This window comes from Panthera leo, chromosome B3 (assembly GCF_018350215.1).
Source record: "Panthera leo isolate Ple1 chromosome B3, P.leo_Ple1_pat1.1, whole genome shotgun sequence".
NCBI lineage: Eukaryota > Metazoa > Chordata > Mammalia > Carnivora > Felidae > Panthera > Panthera leo.
In genome coordinates, this window is record NC_056684.1 from 74,850,224 (window position 1) to 74,873,158 (window position 22,935).

General features: G+C 39.6%; 1 protein-coding gene across 4 annotated transcripts in view; it reads right to left on the minus strand.

Annotated features, from left to right (window-relative positions):
• Positions 1–22,935, minus strand: part of STXBP6 (syntaxin binding protein 6) — a 245,281-nt gene that overhangs the window by 188,547 nt on the left and 33,799 nt on the right. Inside the window, exons 1-2 of one of the 4 annotated variants that reach the window (XM_042942870.1) lie at positions 18,853–19,382; positions 13,155–13,280 (exon numbers count right to left, since the gene is read on the minus strand). The exons of 2 other annotated variants lie outside the window; for them this stretch is intronic. The gene's annotated coding sequence lies outside the window, so the exon portion shown is untranslated. Of the gene's footprint in view, positions 1–13,154; positions 13,281–18,852; positions 19,383–22,935 lie in introns of those variants that run through there. One more of the 4 variants, XM_042942871.1, reaches the window with a different exon arrangement.

Below are 22,935 nucleotides of genomic sequence, written 5' to 3' on the forward strand. Positions count from 1 at the left end.
ATCCATAGGCCAACCACCTAGATAAAGCTAACTTAGAGCAGCTAAATGCCCTTGGATGTTTATCAGATCATACTGTCCCCTTTTAGAGGCCTAGCCTGTTTCCAACATCTGTTCTAAAGTAAAATGTATACTGAGATCCCAATAAACTTACTATATTGCTTTCCTTTCAAAAATCTCACACACATCAGATTTGAGAAACTGCTTTAAACTATGTATGCTATAAATCTGAACATTACTTTCAGAACATAGTAAGTGGAAAGAAAAGTGCTTCAAAGAGATAGAAATCTTAATATTGATCTCTATGTATAGATTTACTATATAAATTAGACATGTATTTCCATATTTGGGACCCATTCTTACTCCTACTCCAAATAGAGAAATAGCTGAGTTTTCCTACAGTTTTGTAATTTTATGGGTAGCAGTAACATATCTATGCGAATTTTACTTCTGAAAACATATCTTCTATACTTAAAATTTATTTATTATAAAATAAATGAAACACTGGCCAAAAGCTTCTAGGTTAATGTTTTTCGATGCTTCTAAGCCAGTGAGTAGATTTATTTCTGCTGAGTAAACACAGCAACATTTTGCAGTTCAAAGGTTTTAGTCCTTAAGAATTTGGTTATTCATTTACTTTATTTCCTTGATATCTTGGTAACAACAATATACTTAGCACAAATCAACAATGGTACAGATTCCTCCTTATTTGTTTTTAGGTAATTATATTCAGACTACCCTGGCACATGGTTAATACTGCATGGCAACACAAAAAGAAGAGATCATTCTCTAAAGTTGGTTAGCTTTTCAAGGTAGTAAAGTAACCATAAAAAATAGGAACGATGTTCTATCTCTTGACTTCGCTGATGGATCAAATGCCTAGCTCTACCCCTTTTTCTCCTTGCCTTCCCGACTCATACCAAATTCCTTGGTAATCACGCAACAGGACTTGCTCTGCCTGAATCTCTCAGCTTCATTTCCCCCTTCACATCCCAAGAAATCCATTTAAAACAAGAATCCCCAAATCACTTCTCTTGTGAGTTTCAGTTAAACCTTAACTATCTTGTTGGCATCACACAGGGCTTTCTTGCTTCTCTCTTTCCAAAAAGGAAAGGGAGGGGTGCCTGGGTGGCTCAGCCAGTTAAAAGCATCCAACTTAGGACTTCAGCTTAGGTCATGATCTCAGGGTTTCTGAGTTCGAGCCCCACATCAGGCTCCATGCTGACAATGCGGAGCCTGTTTGGGATTCTCTCTCCCTCCCTTTCTCTCTGCACCCCCCCCCCCCAACTCTCTCTCTCTCTCTCTCTCTCAAGGTAAATAAATAAACTTTTTTAAAAAAGGCAGGGGGTGTGGGGAGAAGGGGAAAGAAAGGGAGCAGAGACAGCCCCAGAGTACACAAAGACACTTGAATGAATGGGAATACACCATTTCTGAGAATTGTCAGCTAAAAAAGTCAAAGTAAAAAAGGTTAGGCCATGGTTAAGCGGTAATGCTCTGGAGCCAGCTTACCTAGGCTCGAGTCACAGTTCTGAGGACTGTATCTCTTTGGCCTGATGACATGATTTGCCTCTTTGTGCCTGCCTTGGTCTCCTCATATGTAAAATAATAATGACATTAACACCTGCCTCATAATTAAAACCTGTCAAGAGGATGAAATAATTTATGCCAAATGTTTAAAACAGCTTCCACGGTAGGCACTCAGTAAGTGTTAACTATTATAATTTCCGTCGTGTCCTGAAAAGGCCAACCTGTTCACACAAATTCAAGAAAATTGAAAAAAAAAAATCAATAAGGAATCAGAGATATGAGAGAAGGAAAATGGCAAGAAGATGGACATAAAGTAGAGAAGTACTTTGGGTATAATGAGAAATTACATTGAACGTGGATGTGCCGCAGAACTTGGGGTAAGAAGAAATTAGGCCAAAATGGAAACAAATCTAAGGGTGAAGGAAGCGGTGACGTCAAAATAGCTTAGTGGCACAGTCATCAAGGCTTCAGACCCAAAGGGGCTCTCCTGCTCTGCTAGGCCAGGGTTTTGCACTCGTGCTCCCCCTGAGCCCCCACTGAAGCCTGAGGATGCGGGGTGGGCGGGTGGGGAGCCTCATCATCACCTCCCACCTGCCAACTACAATAGCTCAGGTAAACCAGTTCCGCTTTTATCTGCTCTGCTTGCTCCCAACATAAAGTAGAATTTCTTTGACTAAAAGGTTCTATATCTGAAGAGAGGAAAAAGTAAAAGCACAGGAGGTCACTGATCTAGTCCAACACTGCCAACGAACAGATTAGGAAACTGAGGTCCGGAGAGGGGAATGACTTTATCTAGACTCTCACAGCATCTCTGTGGCAGAAGCAGGAATTTCCTGACTCCCAGGCCGGAATCCTGTCCCCTCTTCTCTGTGTGCATGGTCATCACCCTCTCCCCCATAACAACACTCACCTCTATAGGTGCTTACGTGCGGCCTCCAGGACACCTCCTGGTACTTCCCACATGCACGCCTGCCACCATCGCCCACACTTTTACTCTTCCTGGTTCCCTCTACCATCTAATCGCCTCTCAAATTCCAGATCAAATAGCAAGTCTTTCACGACTCAGCTCAAACCCCCTCTATGGCTTCCTTTCTTCTATACCCAATTTCTCTTTCCCCATTTGATCACACTAACCCTTAATCCTGCTGAAGATTTTGCAGCTTCTATCAGAGTACCCACAAGATATGATGGGATGAATGTCTTCCCATGGTCACTGACTAGACCGTAAACTCCTTGAGATCAGTATCAAATCTCATTACCATGCATCTTTGTACCCCCAGTTCAGAGTGTACCATGGTACCAGACTGCACCATGCCCAAGAAACGCTACACATGCATTTTTTCAATAGTTACAATTCTTTTAATTACAAAAGCAGCATAAAAATGCATAGAGTAGAAGACAGAAGGGTATCAACCTACCCTTTAGAGATAACTATCGACAGCATGTTGTACCTTCTAGACTTTTTTCCTATGCATATATAATTCAAAGAAAAAAATAATTAATTGCAATTATGTTGTAAGTACTACAGCTTTTTTTTTTTTTTTTTTTTGCCTGAAAATACGTTGAATGTGATATATTTCTTTACACAAATACATCTCATCTGACCAGTGTCCTATTGGTGGATAGTCACACTCCTTCCAACTTTTCAATAAGAAAATGCAACAGACATCCATTGTGCATCAGTGCAAATATTTATTAGAAACTGCTACATATTTACAATGTTGATAGGTATGTGCAATATCCTTCCACAGTCTTGTACTAATGGTAATTAATCCTCCTGAGTGTATGAGATTACCTTTTTCCTGTCTAACACTGGGTGTTATCAGTCTTAGCAGTCTTTGCCAATCTGATAAGTGAAAAATGGCATGTTATTAAAATGTGCATATCTTAGGTTATTAATGAGGCTGATCATCTTGTATAAGATTGTCAAGGAAGTGGGGGAGGTTCTTTTAAGCAAAAATGAATTTCTTTCAATAATGTCAAAATAATATCTTCTAATGCATGAGTTAGAGATGAGAAGTGAACTCCTAAGTGGTTTTTTTTTAGTGGTTGATCTCAAGATTACAGGAATATTGGGAATAAAAAGCATATTGTTTCTTGATAGCTGTAAGAAGTCTCAGCTCAAGTTAATCTAAGAGGAAAAACAAAAGTTCTTTCAATCAAGTTGTTAGTGAAGAATAACTGCTACTTGGGTAGAGACCATGACTTCCTGATAGAACTCTATGAATAAACAAAGCTTGGCTATCCTGGGCTGTCAGTACTCACATAATTGTACCAAACAATTTGAATTTATTTTATTTTATTTTAATTTTTAATGTTTACTTATTATTATTGAGAGACAGAGAGAGAGACAGAGCATGAGCAGGGGAGGGGCAGAGAGAGGAGGAGACACAGAATTTGAAGCAGGCTCCAGGCTCTGAGCTGTCAGCATAGAGCCCAACGTGGGGCTTGAACTCACAAACCATGAGATCATGACCTGAGCTGAAGTCGGATGCTTAACCAACTGAGCCATCCAGGTGCCCCAATTTTATTATTTTTTAAATTTTATTTTTTATTTTTAAAAATTTACATACAATTTAGTTAGCATATAGTGTAACCAATGGTTTCAGGAGTAGATTCCTTAGTGCTCCTTATCCATTTAGCCCATCTCCCTTCCCACACCCCCTCCAGTAACTCTGTTTGTTCTCCATATTTATGAGTCTCTTCTGTTTTGTCCCCCTCCCTGTTTTTATATTATTTTTGTTTCCCTTCCCTTATGTTCATCTGTTTTGCCTTTTAACGTCCTCATAAGTGAAGTCATATGATTTTTGTCTATGACTAATTTCACTTAGCATAACACCCTCCAGTTCCATCCATGTAGTTGCAAATGGCAAAATTTCATTCTTTTTGATTGCCGAGTAATACTCCATTGTATATATATACCACCTTTTCTTCATCCATTCATCCATTGATGGACATTTGGGCTCTTTCCATACTTTGGCTATTGTTGAGAGTGCTGCTATAAACATGGGGGTGCATGTGTCCCATCAAAATAGCACACCTGTATCTCGTGGATAAATGCCTAGTAGTGCAATTGCTGGGTTGTAGGGTAGTTTTATTTTTAGTTTTTTTGAGGAACCTCCATACTGTTTTCCAGAGTGGCTGCACCAGCATGCATTCCCACCAGCAATGCAAAAGAGATCTTCTTTCTCCGCATCCTCGCCAACATTTGTTGTTGTCTGAGTTGTTAATGTTAGCCATTCTGACAGGTGTAAGGTGGTATCTCACGGTGTTTTTGACGTGTATTTCCCTGACGATGAGTGATGTTGAGCATTTTTTTATGTGCCGTTTGGCCATCTGGATGTCTTCTTTGGAGAAGTGTCTATTCATGTCTTTTGCCCATTTCTTCACTGGATTATTTGTTTTTTGGGTGTTGAGTTTGATCAGTTCTTTATAGATTTTGGATACTAACCCTTTATCTGATACATCATTTGCAAATATCTTCTCCCATTCTGTCAGTTGCCTTTTAGTTTTTCTGATTGTTTCCTAAAAAATTTGAATTTATTAAACGCCTACTACAGGCATGGCAGATACTGATGAAGCAAACATTGCTAAGATCCAAGCCCTGCCTTCAAAACAGTTGCCTTTTTATGGTTTTTGTTTTTTATTGGAAAACATTTTGGAGTAATACTATTTTATCATACCTAAAAATTCAAAGAATGATCCTTGAAATGACTGTCTTCAATATTCAAGAGATAAGAAGCTCATCTTTGGCCACTTCCAAGAACTGGCAATAACATTACTGCCTTTGGGAGAAACCAAAAAATGCTTTTAACCACAGTTATATATTCTCCTTGTTCTTACACAGTGAACATGAACCCACTTAAGTTATGTATTACATGAAAGGCGGTGTGATTACTTTCGTAATTAATAACTCCCCAAATCATACAATCAAAATGTCCTTTGTGTGTGAATCTTTATTCATCTCGTGTGTTGGTGGTAACTTATTCTAAGGCAGGGAACTTAAGTCTCCTTACATTCTATCCAGTCCATTAATCACTTAAGTCCTTGCTGAGAAGAATCTAATCATTAAAGGCAGATGCTGAGAGAGACGTTCAAGTAGTCTGTTGTTACAAGACAGAAAAAGAGCTTCACATCCTTCCCTGATAGCTACCAAATCACGGACCATAAACCGCCAGGGCCTAACCCATCCTGAGGTCTAAAAAAAAATTTTTTTTATAAGTATATTCAACAAAACTTTAAAGAAATTATATCAGGCTTGTATGGTGATGTCTTCAGAGATTAAAAAGCAGAGAAACATTTGTAACCTGTGCCTAAAACAAGCTAACACAGTAGCATGTTTGTCCTAGCACCTAAGTCACCGTTCTCTTCGCAGATCCATTCACAGAATGGTATTCTCTCTATGGGGAGTTGGGCTCTGTTCACGACTTGCTGTAGCTGTGCCAGCTGTACCAGAGGCTACAGATTCCTCTAGTGTGCTGCTTTTGCCTCCCCTCTTGCCTTTGGGCTCTCCCAGGTCCTGCTCCTGGACAGTGTCTGTGTGTGTCTTTCGGCTACAATCTGGAGTCCTGTTGGGTAAATGGTAGGACATGGAGAAAGGAGGCATTCTGGAATCTAAAATGTCACCTCCTTGGAGCACTCCACCTTACCTATCTAATCCCTTTGGATTGCTATAACATCTTATTCTTACCCACTAAATACCATATCTTGTACATCCCATTTGCTTCTCTCTTAGCCCACTTGTGAGCTCCTTCAGGGCAGCATTTGTGTTTTAGTCTTTTTATATACCAGATGATAGCACAGATACTCAGTAAATATTGTTGGTTATAATGAGAAAGTTCTTTTCTCTCAACAAACTAAAGATTTCATGCCATTCTCATCTTGCCTGCATGGATCCTGGTGAGCAAGCCACTGTAATTGTTTTACTTGTTCCTCGAAAGGTAAGGTGTTCTTCTCTTCTGACTTCTCTCATGATCTTCTTTTTCTTTGTTTTTCTGCACTATGAGTAAGATAGGCCCAACTGTGGTTTGGGGTGGTAGGCAGAGTACTGTGGTAAAATGGGAAATACTTATTTGGTCTCTGTCCCAGGTTCCTAGCCCAGAACTCCAAAAACTCTGGGAATTTCCTGAGTTATAGCAGTGTCTTGTTATTCATAACAAGCCTCTTTCAACACCACCTGAGCTTATGCTAATGAGGTAACTCCTGTGGACCCCTACAAAGGTTTAGGATTTGGGATGGTTGCCAGAAAGACCAAGGCATGATCAGAGGATTGGAACTTTCAGCACTCTACTCCCTCACCCCCAAGGATGAGAAGGGTTAAAGACTGACGTGAATCACCAATGGCCAATGATTTAGTCAATCATGCCTATGCAATGAAATCCCCATAAAAGCTCCTAAACAATGGGATTCAGAAAACTTCCAGGTTGGTGACCAGGTGGAGGTGCTGGGAGGGTGGTGCTCCTGGAGAGGGCATGCGAGTTTTGTGGTAGGTATCCTGGACTCATCTGCACACCTTGCCCTGTGCATCTCTTCCATCTTGTCAAGCCTGAGTTGTATCCTTTATAATAAAGTGGTAATTGTAAGTAAAGTACTTTCTTGAGTTCTGTGAACAGCCTAGGGGAGAGGAGTCATGGGACTCTCCAAATCTGTAGCTGGCTGGGCAGAAACGTGGGTAGCCTGAGCACCCTATTTGTGGCTGCCATCTGAAGTGGGGACAGTCTTGTGGGACTGAGCACTTAACCTGTGGGGTCTAAGTTAACTCCAGGAACTGGTGTCAGAATTGAACTGAATTGGTGGACACTCAGTTGCTATCAGAGAACTAGAGAATTGGTGTGAAAAAAAAAATCACATATTTGGTGTCAGGGAAAAAAAAAAAAAACGCTCAGGTATTTATCACTGAGTCTCCTGGATCTGTGGTTTGGTGTTAGTCATTGGTTTTGCAGAGTTTTCAACCATTATTATTTCAAATATTTCTTTTCCCTTCTCTCTTCTCCTTCTGGCATTCCAACTGCACATATGCTACAATTTTGTATATTGTCCCACAGACTTTGGATGCTCTGTTTAGTTTAATTATTTTTTCTCTTTGCATTTCAGTTTGGCAAGTTTCTACTGATTGAGCTTCAAGTGCAAGGATTCCTGCTTTGGCAGTGTCAAGTCTATTCGTGAGTCCATCAAAGGCATCCTTCATTTCTCTTACTATGTTTTTGATTTCTAGCATTCCCTTTTGATTCGTAGAGTTCCAATCTCTCTGTTAACATTGCCCATCTGTTCTTGCAGGTTTTAAACTTTTTCCATTAGAGCCCTTCACATATCATACTTCTTTTAAATTCCTTGCCTGATAATTACACCATCTCTGTTATATCAGAGTCTGGTTTTTGCTTGTTACTTTGTTTCTCCAGACTGTGCTTTTTCTTGCCTTTTGGCATTCCTTATAATTTTATGTTGAATGTGGCACATGTTGCATCAGTTGACAAGAAGTGAGGGAAGTAGGCCTTTAGAATAATGATTTATGGTATTTTTCCACCACAGTGACTACACTTCAGGCAGAAGGTAGCATTATCTACCACAATCAAATGTCTTCTTGAATGTATTCATCATTATTCCCTCTTCAAAGATGCGCCTTCTGCTAGGTCTTGGGTCTAAAATGTACACAGAGTCACTAGTTATTTTCCCAGGCTACCACTTGCAACAACATCACTTAAGCCACTATGAAAGGTGGGCTCACGACACCAGTCAAGGTTACAGAGACCACTAAACTATTCAGATTACAAACTAGTTGCTTTTCTTGGAACCCAAATTATCGATACTTGGTGAGGATATTCTCTAAAACTATTTCCTGGAACCAGATGAAACTGGGCCAATACTTTTAGGCCACTATAATGTAATTTAGTCCAATGAATGGAGATGCAGGAAAATTTAACTCCTTCACTGTTAATGATCACAGATTACTTTGGGAGAAGATAATAAGCTCCACATTTCCAGCATAAATACTTAAAAACTTTTTAAGGTTAACTTATGACAGGAAATTCTACACAGTTGAGTTCTTCCAGTTTTCTAAGTCCTGTTAAAGAAACAACAGTTCCCCTGTCTTCACAAAGGCAATCAAACTTAAAAAACAAGTAAGTCAGCATGGAAATATTCATATCATAGATTCTTAAGTGTGAAAGCCAAATAACCAGAGATGTGGAGATGATCTTCTGACAAAAGATTCATGAACTGACAAAAGAGGTGAGAAGAGCAAGATCAGAGAAAAGCACCAGCCAGCTTCTTTCAAAGTCACCTCTCAGGTGGTGGGGATGGGGAAGACCAGGCGTTAACTCTAAAAATGAAGGAAACACCGACATAATCCCATAATTCCCATAATTCCTGCTGATCAAAGGAATAGATGTGCCCCTAATCACAAAGAAGAGTGGAGCACTCTTCCTGTAAAGCACCTTCTTTCCTGGCCTGTAGTGTCCTAAATCCTGTTAAGTCACCTTTCTGTTCTGTTGCAACTATTAACATGTGCTTTTGGGGGTTCCTGGTTTGCTCAGTTGGTTAAGCATCCGACTATGGCTCAGGTTGCGATCTCATGGTTCGTGAGTTTGAGTCCCGCATCGGGCTCTGCACTGTCAGTGTGGAGCCTGCTCGGGATTCTCTAGGGGCACCTGGCATTCTCAGTTGGTTGAGCGTCCGGCTTAGGCTCAGGTTATGATCTCAGTTCCTGGGTTCAAGCCCTGCGTCAGGCTCTGTGCTGACAGCTCAGCTTTGGACTCTGTCTCTGTCTCTCTCTCTGCCCCTCCCCCACTCACACTCTGTCTCTCTCAAAAATAGACGTTAAAAAAATTTTTTAGAAAGGTGCTTTTACAATGGAATATGACAAATCCCAGAGGGAAAGATTTCAGTGGTAATTTTATAAGGAGAAATAAGCCTAGCTACGGATGTGTGTGAGTCTCTTTACAAAGAATTTCTAGAACCTACAGTGAGTCAAATAAGACCTAAGATATAAACCTAGCCACCAGGCAGAACAAGATTAATCTGTCATTCTCTTATTAAACTGAGCAATAGAGTACATATCACATGAGATGACTCTGTTGCCAAGAAATCATAGGAATGTGGTTCAGTGTCATCCACCAGACATGAGCCCTACAAGTACAAGACACAGCCTACTATACTCACACAGTAAACATTTACCATGCCACCACTTTCCCTTTTTTAAACCTCACGCTGGATGAGTCCTGTTACTGGCTAAGGCCAGGCCAGTGTCACTAAGTTCAGCAAGATGAAACATCACAAGAATTGATAGCAATACAATGGCATCAGGAAGTGATGTTAGCCATGGGAAGAGCTATTCACCAAGCACGAAGCTAGTTCAAGAAGTTCTTCCAATGCAAGAAATCTAACTAATCAATTCATTAATAAAAACAATGAAATAAATTAAACATTTATTGAGACATACATAATATATAAAGCACTGTGCTATGCTCTTGGGTAAGAGACTAGGGAAAAGAATACAAAGATAACCGAAGTGTGGTACCTACATCTAAGGAGTAGACCATCTCAGAAGGAAGACAGTAACAAGGACAAAAGAGAGTAACAGAGCAAATCGAAAAGGGAGACTGATGATCAGCTAAAGAGGAAGAAAGCAGCTGATCTTCAAATTCCAGCTTGAAATGCAGTGCTAGGCTAGATGAAGGGAGCTATTGAATCTGCTGAAACTAAAGTACAGTTGAACAGGATTTTCTCGGGTTACAGACACTAATCTCCTCATCTCACTACCATTCGAAATACTCAGTAAAGTAACTACTTCGATTCTTCCACTGTGGGCCCAGCTCAACGGAATTCAAGGGGAAAAAGGCATCCAGTAACTTGCTCTGGGCAATCTGCAACACCTGCTAACTGTTCCATATTAGAATTAAAGACATGAGGAGAGAGGAAGGCAATTCTAGGTGGATGGTTCACTGGACTTTTGCGGTTGACTACTTAAAGTAAATTTCAGGGATCAATCCTATTGGATTCACTGCGTGTTGTATGTAAGGGATGAATCACTAAATTCTACTCCTGAAACCAATACTACACTGTATGCTAACTAACTTGAATTAAGAAAAAAAAAAAAGAATCATAGAGGAACAACACTTAAAGTCTATGTACCTCTCAGCTCTTGAAAAAATCACTTATTGTTTAAACAATTCCTCTTGGATTTTTTGTTACCTCCAGCTGACAGCCCCGTTTGAAACAGTCTGGGCAGCTAGACTTGTTAGCTCTCTGAGGTTACAGTTTATGCTTCTTTCATTTCTAGGTATCCCCAGTAGCACCTAGCACAAGGCAGGCACTAAAATATTTGAGAAGAAGAAAGGAAGAAGAAAAATCAGGGATTACCTAGCATTCCCTGGACGCTGCCCTGAGCTGTTGTGGGTACAGCAAGGAGCAGCAGGTGCAGTAATAAATGCACAGCAGGAACCTACAAGCACAATAACAACCCTCCTCCAAGAGTGTGGATTCTGCCATTTGCGTGAAACAACTGGGTCCAGTATCCCCAGGGAAGTAAGATCTAGACACTGAACCTGGAGTCTTTGCCTCTCTCATTTACCACACAGAGTGCTGGGATTAGTTAGGGAAGACCACTTCCTGCTGAAATAGACCCAAAAATGTATAATGGTGCTAACACCTCAGAACTTTGTATCTGGCTTCCATGATGGAGAAGGATGAGGCGTTCATCTTCCTCACGCTGAAACACGGATTGAGGCTGATGGGCTCTGCCATCTGCATCATGGTCGTTCTACTGGCTGGAATTCAGTCAGATGGCTGCACACAAGTGCAAGGGAGGCTGGAAGATGTATTCTCACTGTGGACTCGGGAAAAAGAAATCGTGGGTTCTGGTGGGTGGCCAACAGCCTCTGCTACTGTATTTTGTGGCTTTTCCTTCCTCTTCCAAGCTTTCTCTTTACTGTGTATTATATACAGTAAAACCTTGGTTTGTAAGCATAATGCATTCCAGAAACATTATAATCCAAAGCACTTGTATATAATGTTTGCTTGTCTTGCAGAACACTCACAGAACAAGTTACTCACAATCCAAGATTTTACCATGGATGTTTCTATATAGTACTATATATATGTTTTTATATAGTATTTTATATATGTGTACACACACACATACTTTCTATGTAGTAGTATACATATTTTTACACAGTAAACTTTTGATCCCATCTATATAATAAATGGCCGGGATTTTTACATAAAGATGCCTGATCCTTCCTTTCTAAAGGAAAGGAAAGAACCTGATATTAAGGCCCAGATGAAGCAGCTCCTGAAGTAGCTTCCTCCAAGATAGTCACCTCCAGACAAAGGAGATAACCTCTCCCATGTCCACACTTCCAATTAGGCCCCTTATCAGGATTCACCCAAATAGTAGGCTCATACGGGGTTCATCTCCAAGATGACAAGCGCAGCATGTGAATTCCTCAGAAAGGTTGGAAAATGCTAAGTAGGTCCTTGAGACCCTAAATGATTCCATTTTCTGGCTAAGAACCATCATGTCGAACACCAGCACCTGAAACTGGCTTCCTTCTGAGAGCGATCCTTCACGAAGAAAGCATATTTCACTTCAGAGGCATTTTACACATTGATCAATGGGTAGAAACTACACTCTGCTGGAATGTGGACACAGTGCACTCGCCTAACACACTCCTGGCTAGTACACCACACCCGCCTCCCGGAAGACCTGACAGAAAACCATGCCTCAGCAAAGTGACAAACCAGCACATGCTGTGGACCTTTCACAGTTCACCTCAAATGTTACATCATCAACGTGTAAATGACCTAGCACACACAATTATGCTAGATTATATGCTCTTCTGGAAAGGTACAGGTGATGGGTCTTACTGCCCTCCACAATGCCTTGTATATACATCATTCAGTAAACATTTGCTGAATGAATACAGTCATTTTATGGTTTTGTCATTAATAATTCCTCTGCATGTGTCCACAGAAGGACACTCAGCTGTCTGACTCATTCTGTACACACCCTGGCTAATAGGTGTGGGTAGGTACATTCTGGCTGTGACAGTGACAATGCTGGCAGTGACCATGACAGCACGATAAGCCACAATGTATAAATGACTGTGCTATTTCATGCCTATGGGCCCCAATAGTCACCATAAGTAGCACAGGACCCTAGGTCCTAATATGGATCCCTCACCCCTTCGCACACTTCCTGTCCCCCATCCCTGTTTTAACTTCCTTCATAGATCCTATCACCATCTGACAGATTTAACTTCTGTGTGTGCCTGTCTCCTCCACTGGAAGCCCTGTGAGGGCAGGGAACTATGCTCAAGTTGTCTAGCACACCACATAGGGCCTGCTATGTGAGAAGTGCTCACTTGACATCTGTGGAGGGAAGGGATGAAATGAAGAAGATACTGGGATTCTTTCCTCTAAACCTAAAGATATTAGCTGCAAAACAAATTAGCCCTGCAATGCTTCAGAATATTCACATTCTTTTTTAAATAGTCAGAACATCTCAAAAACAAGGTCTCACAGATAAGCCACTTTTTATGTCATAGAGCAGGACTTCTAGAAACTCAAGTAATAGTCATGTCATCTTAAGTCCCCAAGGAAAATGAGAAAGGAATCTTCAGGGTTGGACTCACCTTTGGCAGCCTTTCACCAAACAAGAACCACATCTGCAGGCCTGGCTCCCTCTCTACTCCAGAGTCTTGTCCATGGAGCCAGAACCAGCACCCAAGACATGAAGCCAGACAGGGAATGGGAAATTCCTGGTTACAGAAACAAATTTGCCTGAGCCCCACGTGAACAAAACAATCAGACCCTAGACCCAACTCTCCCTATGGGAAATAGCCACAATTCATTTAAAAAGAAAAAAAATGGCTCAAATTAAAATTCTCAGCTTTGTGATGAGACACATTACTTTACATTGTTAGGAAATCACCGATTGTTACAGAAAACAATATGGAGATTCCTCAAGAAATTAAAACTCGAACTACCAGGGGCGCCTGGGTGGCGCAGTCGGTTAAGCGTCCGACTTCAGCCAGGTCACGATCTCACGGTCCGTGAGTTCGAGCCCCGCGTCGGGCTCTGGGCTGATGGCTCGGAGCCTGGAGCCTGTTTCCGATTCTGTGTCTCCCTCTCTCTCTGCCCCTCCCCCGTTCATGCTCTGTCTCTCTCTGTCCCAAAAATAAATAAAAACGTTGAAAAAAAAATTAAAAAAAAAAAACAAAACAAAAAAAAAAACCAAACCTCGAACTACCATATGATCTAGCAATTCCACTTCTGGGCATACCTGAAGAAAATGAAAACACTAACTCAAAAAGATATGTTCACCCCAATGTTTTAAATAGTCAAAACTTTCTCCTCTAGGGTTTTGATGGTTTCCTGTCTCACAATTTAGGTCTTTCAGTCATTCTGAGTTTATTTTTGCATATGGCGTAAGAAAGTGATCTAATTTCATTCTTCTGCATGTTGCTGTCCAGTTCTCTCAGCACCATTTGCTAAAGAGACTATCTTTTTTCCATTGGATACTCTTTCTTGCTTTGTCAAAGATTAGTTGGCCATACATTTGTGGGTCCAGTTCTGGGGTCTCTATTCTATTCCATTGGTCTATGTGTCTGTTTTTGTGCCAATACCATACTGTCTTGATGATTACAGCTTTGTAGTAGAAGCTAAAGTCTGGGATGTGATGCCTCCCACTTTGGTTTTCTTTTTCAACATTACTTTGGCTATTTGGGGTCTTTTGTGGTTCCATACAAATTTTAGGATTGTTTGTTCTAGCTTTGAGAAGAATGCTGGTGCAATTTGGATTGGGATTGCATTGAATGTGTAGACTGCTTTGGGCAGTATTGACATTTTCACAACATTTATTCTTCCAATCCATGAGCATGGAATGTTTTTCCATTTCTTTGTGTCTTCTTCAATTTCCTTCATAAAAAGGCAAGGGAATTAAAAGCAAAAGTGAACTATTGGGACCTCATCAAGATAAAAAGCTTCTGCACTGCAAAGGAAACAATCAACAAAACTTAAAGGCAACCAACAGAATGGGAAAAGATATCTGCAAATGACATAGCAGATAAAGGGTTAATATCCAAAATCTACAAAGGACTTACCAAACACAACACCTAAAAAACAAATAATCCAGTGAAGAAATGGGCAGAATAGCCACTTCTCCAAAGAAGACATCCAGATGGCCAGCAGACACATGAAAAGATGCTCAACATCATTCATCACCAGAGAAATAAAAATCAAAGCTACACTGAGATACCACCTCACACCGGTCAGAGTGGCTGAAATGAACAGTTCAGGAAACAACAGATGCTGGCAAGGATGTGGAGAAATGGGAACCCTCTCGTACTGTTGGTGGGGATGCAAACTCTTGCAGCCGCTCTGGAAAACAGTATGGAGGTTCCTCAAAAAGTTAAAAATAGAACTACCCTGTGACCCAGCAATAGCACTACTAGGAATTTATCCAAAGGATACAGGCGTGATGGTTCATAGGGGCACATGTATCCCAATGTTTATAGCAGCACTATCAACAATAGCCAAATTATGGAAAGAGCCTAAATGTCCATCAACTGATCAATGGATAAAGAAGATGTGGTTTATATATACAATGGAATACTTACTACTTGGCAATGAGAAAGAATGAAATCCTGCCATTTGCAGCAATGTGGATAGAACTGGAGGATATTATGCTAAGTGAAATAAGTCAGTCAGAGAAAGACAGATATCATATGTTTTCACTCATATTTAGAACTTGAGAAACTTAACAGAAGACCATGGGGGAAGAGAAGGGGAAAAAAATAGTTACAGAGAGGGAGGGAGACAAACTATAAGACACAGTTAAATACAGAGAACAAACCAAGGGTTGATGTGGGGGGGGGGGGGGGCAAGGGAGAAGGGAAAATGGGTGATGGGCACTGAGAAGGGCACCTGTTGAGAGGAGCACTGGGTATTGTATGTAAGCGATGAATCACAGGAATCTATCCCCAAAACCGAGAGCACACTGTATACACTGTATGTTAGCCAACTTGACAATAAATTATATTTAAAAAAAATAGTCAAAATTATTTACAATAGGGGCGCATGGGTGGTTCAGTCGGTTGAGCATCCGACTTCGGCTCAGGTCATGATCTCACACTTCGTCGGTTCGAGCCCTGCATTGGGCTCTGTACCGGCAGCTCAGAGCCTGGAGCATGCTGTCTCCTTCTCTCTCTGCCCCTGCCCTGCTCGCACTCTGTCTCTCTCTCTCTTTCTCTCTCTCTTTCTCAAAAATAAATAAACATTAAAAAAATTTTTTTTGATTATTTACAATTTTTTTGATTAAGTGTTCATCAGTAGATACATTAATAAAGAAAATATACAATGATATACTATTAAGCCACAAAAAGAAAAAAATCTTGCCATTTGTGACAACACGAATGGACCTTGAGGGAATTATGCTAAGTGAAACAAACAGATAAAGACAAACACCATATGATCTCACTTATATGTGAAATCTGAACAAGGAAACAACCAAACAGGGGGCAGCTGGGTGGCTCAGTTGGCTAAGTGTCCAACTCTTGATTTTGGCTCAGGTCATGACCTCACGGTTTGTGAGTTCGAGCCCCACGTTGGGTTCTGTGCTGACAACATAGAGCCTGTTTGGGATTCTCTCTCCCTCTCTCTCTCTGCCCCTCCTCAATTTGCTATCTTTCTCTCAAAATAAATAAAAAGAAACTTTAAAAAATTAAACAAACAAAACCAAACAAACAAAAAACATCAAGCTCATAGATACAGCTCATAGACACATCCATGGGGATGGGGAGAAGCAAAATGAGTGAAGAAGGTCAAAGGGTAGAACTTGCAGTTATAAAATAAGTAGGTCACAGGGTTGTAATGTACAGCATGGTGACTACAGTTAATAATACTGTATTACATATTTGAAAGTTGCTAAAAGGGTTAATCTTAAAAATTCTCATCACAAGAAAAAAAATTTTGTAACTATGTATGGTGATGAATGTCAATTAGACTTACTGTGGTGATCACTGTGTAATATATAAAAATACCCAATCATTATGTTGTACACCTGAAACTAATATAATGTTAATGTCAATTATTCCTCAATAATAATTAATAATACACAGAATAGAAAACCACTTTAATAATATATACTATATAACAATTATATAGTATATGACTATATATCATATAAATACATGTGATATGTAACTAATATAAGAAAAAGTGTTTAAAATTCTATTGAAAGACATTAATACAAGTAAGTGGAAAGCTAAAATAAACCATTGAAATGTCACTGATTTGCTAAGCTACTGTTTGATGGAACTTTAAAATCCATGTTTTTTTTTTAATTTTTGGCATATGGAGAACAGTCTCTAAATGGCAATAATGATCTCATTCATTCATTCTTCTGTTGATTCTCAAATAGTAATTAAACAGTACTCCCAAAGTAATGGTAAAAGATACTACAAGCTTGAGAATGTGTCACAAAAAGATATTTTACACAACAAAAGTTTTTATACATACAGAACATTTACACATAAGAAGTTTCTGGAATAGTAGACATTAGGATTTAACAACTCATGGAAGAATGGCAAAGTTTTTAAATCCCCAAAGAGCCATTCAAACACTTTCCATCATACTTCTCGACCTTTCCACCAAGACTTTCTTCAAATGTACTCTGGCCACAGGGTTTGCTTCAAGGTTTTTTGGTTGGTTGGTTGGTTGGTTTTTAGTAAGTATTACTCCAGTCAGCCCACTAGCCAGCCAGTATGTATTATGCATTAAAGCCAGAGCTGGGCATGGAAAGTTCTGAGACTAAAAACTTTCACAGCAAGTTACTGGCTTCATCAGCAGCATACGACAGATGGGCTGGATGATAGCTAAGATCATTTCTACTTAACTTATTTTGTTTTGATTTTGAATAACTTCACACAACTATAAAATTTTACAACATATCAAGTGAAGGCAGGCAGCAATGAAAAAATAAAATTTCAAAGTCGTTCTATAAGTGGAGAATTCTTGATCCCTGGGTTTTAGTATTTGAAGTTCTGAAAACTTCAACATACATCTTCAGATCTTATTTGATTTCCTAGAGATGTTTTTCTCTTGCTCTCATTTGCAGACCACCTGAGTTCTTTGCTTTTCCATTTTCCTACTTGTCTCTCAAAGTAAAAGTGAGAGAAGAATCATACAGATTACACTAAACTATATAATAAATAATCAAAACATACTTCTTTCCCAGACCTAAGTCCCCAGACCTAAGTCAGGTTCCACAGTATCGTGTAGCATATTTAAACGCAGAGAAAAGCTCTCCTCCCTTAGTGAAGCAGAGACCCAACATGTCCACTCCCACCAACTGAGGAAGAGAGTATGGTCACATTGTGCTTGTTCCTTCAGAACTCACTCCCACTTGGCTCTGACCCTCAGCTAAGCAGTGTACATTTTCAGTGGAAAATGTTCCTAGACTCCAAAGCACCCATTTGTAGCTTCTTCAGGCAAAATATCACACACACACACACACACACACACACAAATCCTTTCCATTTAGAACTAAAGTAAACTACCAGAAATTTGTACGTGTCATGGTTCTAAACCACGTAGTAGTGACTGCTACTGTATGAACTACAAATCATGCAATGCCGTAATTTATCTTTTCTAGAAAGAGCGGCACTCTCCAAAGAGAAAGGCTATTCTAACAGGCTATTGTTCCCAATCTCCACAGCAGCCTAACTTCAGCTGGGTAGTAATTCTGAAAGGAACAAAACACAACTGCTCCCAGCAGTGGCTCACTGAGATTTGGCAAAGCTGGGAAGAGGCTTTCAGAGTTTCTGAGATATTCTAAAATAGCTTCATATCCTTTTGGGAATCATCTATGTAATTGATTCCACCTCCAAATGTATTCCTGGAATTGTGAGTTCTCATCACAGAGATTTTTATCCAAGGCAATTGTCACAAAGAGTTGTTAAGTCATGGCTCACTTCGTGATGGATACTCTCACTTAGACTTTTAAGAGATTTATGGAATACTCCAAAATTGCCTGCTATTAGATACAGAGGAAGAACAAAAATAATCTGGACCTCATTTTCACTTTGATAAAACTTTTTTTCTGGTAAACTTATTCAGGCAATTAAAATCAATTCCAATTTCTATTTCCCAGGCCTTTATATTCTTTGCCCTTAAGAAAAAGAAGGGAATTAAGTGAACAAAACCTGAATTTTAAATTAGAATTCAAATTGCCTGGGGCGACTTCATACCTAAGTAAATAAATAGGTGAGACATAAACTAATAAATAGTTCACATATACATAAAAGATGTTTTTATAAAGCATTGACCTACCTTTAACCCAGCCTTTCAGTTAGGACTGCATTTTATGGAAAACTCCACACATAAAGCACCTTCCTCCTAGTCCTTCAGAGCTCTTATGAAGAGCAGAACTTTCTCAACAGGAAGCCAAGGCACACAGAGGCGGGGTCATTTTCCTCAGTGACACCAGAACCCCAGATTCCTGGCATTCCCCAGCCATAAGTTCAAGGCTCACATCATTATACACTGCATGCTTTCCACACATAGTCGGTCTGTTTAGTGAATTTAATATGAAACTTTTTTTTTTTTTTTTTTTTTTTTTTGCGGTTTGGTCAGTGACACAAAAGAAGATAAAATTCGACAAGACCAACTGTAGTGACATCCTCATGAAAGACTACCCTTCCACTCCATACTGACTTCCATGTATTCTAAAACATGAGCTGGCTTGCTAGAAAAGCCCAGGCATCTGACTTTCCAAATACATAAATCTAAATGCAACAAGTCACCTGAAGCACATATTTAAATCATTTCACTGTGACACACTTAATGTTGAGAAAAAGAACAAGGCTCCAGTGAAAAATAAATTTGCTCATAAACGCAGACTTATTTAGTATTTAATATCTACTCTGACAAAGATATCTATCTTTTACTAAGAGCTCTGAAACCCTTGACATATTCTTTGCCTCACTCCCACACTGAACCACAAAGTAATTATGAAGCACCTGAATGGTGATGTGGGCTCTGATCCAAGCTTCCTATATGATGACACTTTTCCAGATGGCACCTGAGGTTGTCAGGTGTTTCTTACATTTGTAAATACTCAAGTCCATTACGTAAGGCTGCTAATTTCAGAAAGCCAAGCCCATTTGGTTTGAAAGCACATGTCTTTTTCTTCTGGTGGAAATTCTTCCATGTGCCTGGGAAGTGAGTTATAATGTTCAGTACTGAAGAGAAGCTACAGTTATTGGCAATGGTGAACAAAGGACAAGTTACCAAGTTCAGCTCAACAGAGTGAAACAAAATAAAGATCCCCCTGAGGACCAAGAACCATGAAATCCAGTGGTTTCAAGTAACCATCTTTTAGATATATGTATACTATTCAGTGAGGGGAAAATGAGAATCCCAGGCTTAAGGCACTATTATTCAGCTTTGAAAACTGCAAGATACTTTCTTGCAGGATTTGGTTCAATTAACTGCAAGATGAAAAAGTATTTCTGAGCTACATGGTCAAGCAGTCATTTGGATCTTGGGTTCAGAAATAAGTGGGAAACGCATGAACTACTGAATTCCACATGCCAAGCAGGCTTTTCTCCGGATGGCTGAAATCTTCAAAAGTTAACACTCTAATGTGTTACTGCTGCATCTTGAATTTCCCTACTGTGACCAGAAAAACAACTATTCAATGCATTGTTTCTCATTATACCATGGAGCTATAGCAACCACTCATCCTGTCTCAACATCTGTTTTTCCCTTTTGGAGGGCCATTCCACTTGAGAAAAAGAACAGCTAATTTTACTTGGTGGCCCCTAAAATGCACACGTCTAGCATAGCATGCAGTGTTTACAGCTTCTAAGCATTAATTAATCATAAATTTTTGGACAGCAGTGATTCTATTTTATGGACGGAAATACTGCATAAACATCTACATTCAAATTCTGGTTTTGCTACTTGGGGCAGATCACTCACACATAAAAATAAAGCTGAAAAAAAAAAGGAAGCTAATTTATAAGGGCACCAGTGAGTCTGTGAACGTGGTAAGAAATGTAAAGAGGATCCTAGAACAATAGTTCTTAAGTTTTCTGATCCTAGGACCCCTTTATATTTTAAGAAATTATTGAAGACTCCAAAGAGCTTATCTTAGAAAATTCTAGAAAACACAAAAATATACACACACATTTCCATAGTCAACCAGTGGTCTCTAGAAAACTCCAGTATACACATGTGAGAAAATGAGAGTAAAAGAGGTAAATAATATCTTAGTCCTATTATGAAAATTGTTTTGGCTTCACGGACCCCTTTATAGGGTCTCAGGAACCCCCAGGCAGCCTCAGATCACACTTTGAGAATCACTAGCCTAGAATACCTTAACATGTAAAAAGCAGGAAAGCTGTCAAAGCAGGTGAATCACATAAAAAAATTCAGGAGCCAACATAGAGGGGCTCCCACTAGTCAAAAGTGAGATGATTTTAGTATCAGTAAGAACTGGAATGGATTGAAACACTAATATTTTTGAACTCATGAATTATTTTCATGTTTTAAATTAAGTTTATTTATTTTGAGGGGGGGAGGGGAGAAAGCATGAGCGGGGGAGGGGCAGAGAGAGAGAGGGAGAGAGAAAATCCCAAGCAGGCTCCATGCCATCAGCATGGAGCCAGACTAGGGCTCGACCCCACGAGCCATGAGGTCATGACCTCAGCTGAAACCAAGAGTCAGATGCTCAACTGACTGAGCCACCCTGGCGCTCCTGAATTCATGAATTCTCAATGAATCACACACTTCTCTTTCCTCTTCCCATCTCTGTGTCTCTGTCTCTCTCAATGGTTACCTTTGGAGAGTACTACTCATTAGTTCGCTAATGGAGCCAACTGTACCTCAGGATAACCAAACAGCTGATTAGCAGGAGTTTCTCATTATAGAAGTATCCTAGGTGGCAAATGAAGAAATGATTGAAATAAGACTTTGAAACCCATAATGAATTGATGGATTTAGGTGGAAACGATCACCCTTGACTGTGAACATATCAACATATCACACACACACAGGGAACTGATGTTAATTTAAGCGCCTCCTGATGGGAGTACATAACACACTTATTATAGTATTATTGACAAGATATGGAAACAGAATTCGATTCAGCCTCCAGGTGCACCTACCAGTTCGCAAGAAATACAGTATCTAGAGGAATATGTTAAAGAGGGACTTTTAACATTTAACTCCATAGGATGTAATCGGCAAAATCCAGACTATGGGAAACTTTGCAGAGTAAATGCTCTGGTTTGGCAAAAACTAAATTGGAAGGAAAGACAGTGGAAGGTGAGCCTATAGAGTAAAAGGAACTGAAGAGGCATGTCAACCAACAGAATGTATGGACCTTATTTGGATCCTTACACAAACTGAAAAGAAAAATAAGGAAAACAGATGAATGAACACTGACTAGATATTCCATATTCAATTTTATCAGAGAAGTTCTTCAAGTATGATGATAGTATTGAAAGAAAAAAAAAACAGTCCTTACTTTCAGAGATGTGTTCAGAAATACTTACAAATGAAATAATAATATGTCAGGGATCTGTTTCATAACAATCCAGGATCTGGAATTAGAGGTTGGGGTCTAGGCAAAGCAAGAACACAGACTGATCACTGTTGACACTGTAAGAAAGGCACATGGGGTCCATTATAATATTCTCTCTACTTCTGTGTAGGTTTTAAATGTTCCATACCAAAAAAATAAAAGTAGCCACAGAAATGTCATCTTGTCTTCTCCAGCAATTCCGTGATATGCCCAACGGCAGGACTTGGGTGCTCTGTTTTCAAGCACCCAGAAGTCCAGAGCACTGACTACATATCCAGGGAGGTGCCAGCCAAAGATCTGTAAGATGACCTGGGACACGGTAGGGGTTGCCAGTTGTCTCTTGAACCAGTGACATCTTTCTGACAGAGCAGGAACCCAAACTGTATTTTCAGTATGATCATAACCCAAAGGGTTATTTTGATAACTTTTATTAAGAGTTGGCCATACTTCAACTACTGATATTTTACAGAATTACTATTACTACAGTGCCTTGTTCTATCGAACTTCCAATATTTATCAGTTAGCTCTGTAATTTATCTTACACAGGTAAATACCAGGGAAGTTTATATTCCGTTCCTAAGAAATATAAATAAAAACTTTACACAGAAAAAGGTATAAGAACTCTTCAAGAAAAGAAACTATATGAAAACAGTGAGGTATTTTTTCCCCCCTGGGTATAGGGACTATGGGAGTTTGCTTTTCTTTGCTCCTATTTCTTGGAATTGTCCAAAGTTTCTGTAGTTACTATATTAGTTTAAATGTGGGAGGAAAACTAAGAAACTTTATTTTTTACATCACTCATAAATCAAAGCTCTGAGATAGCT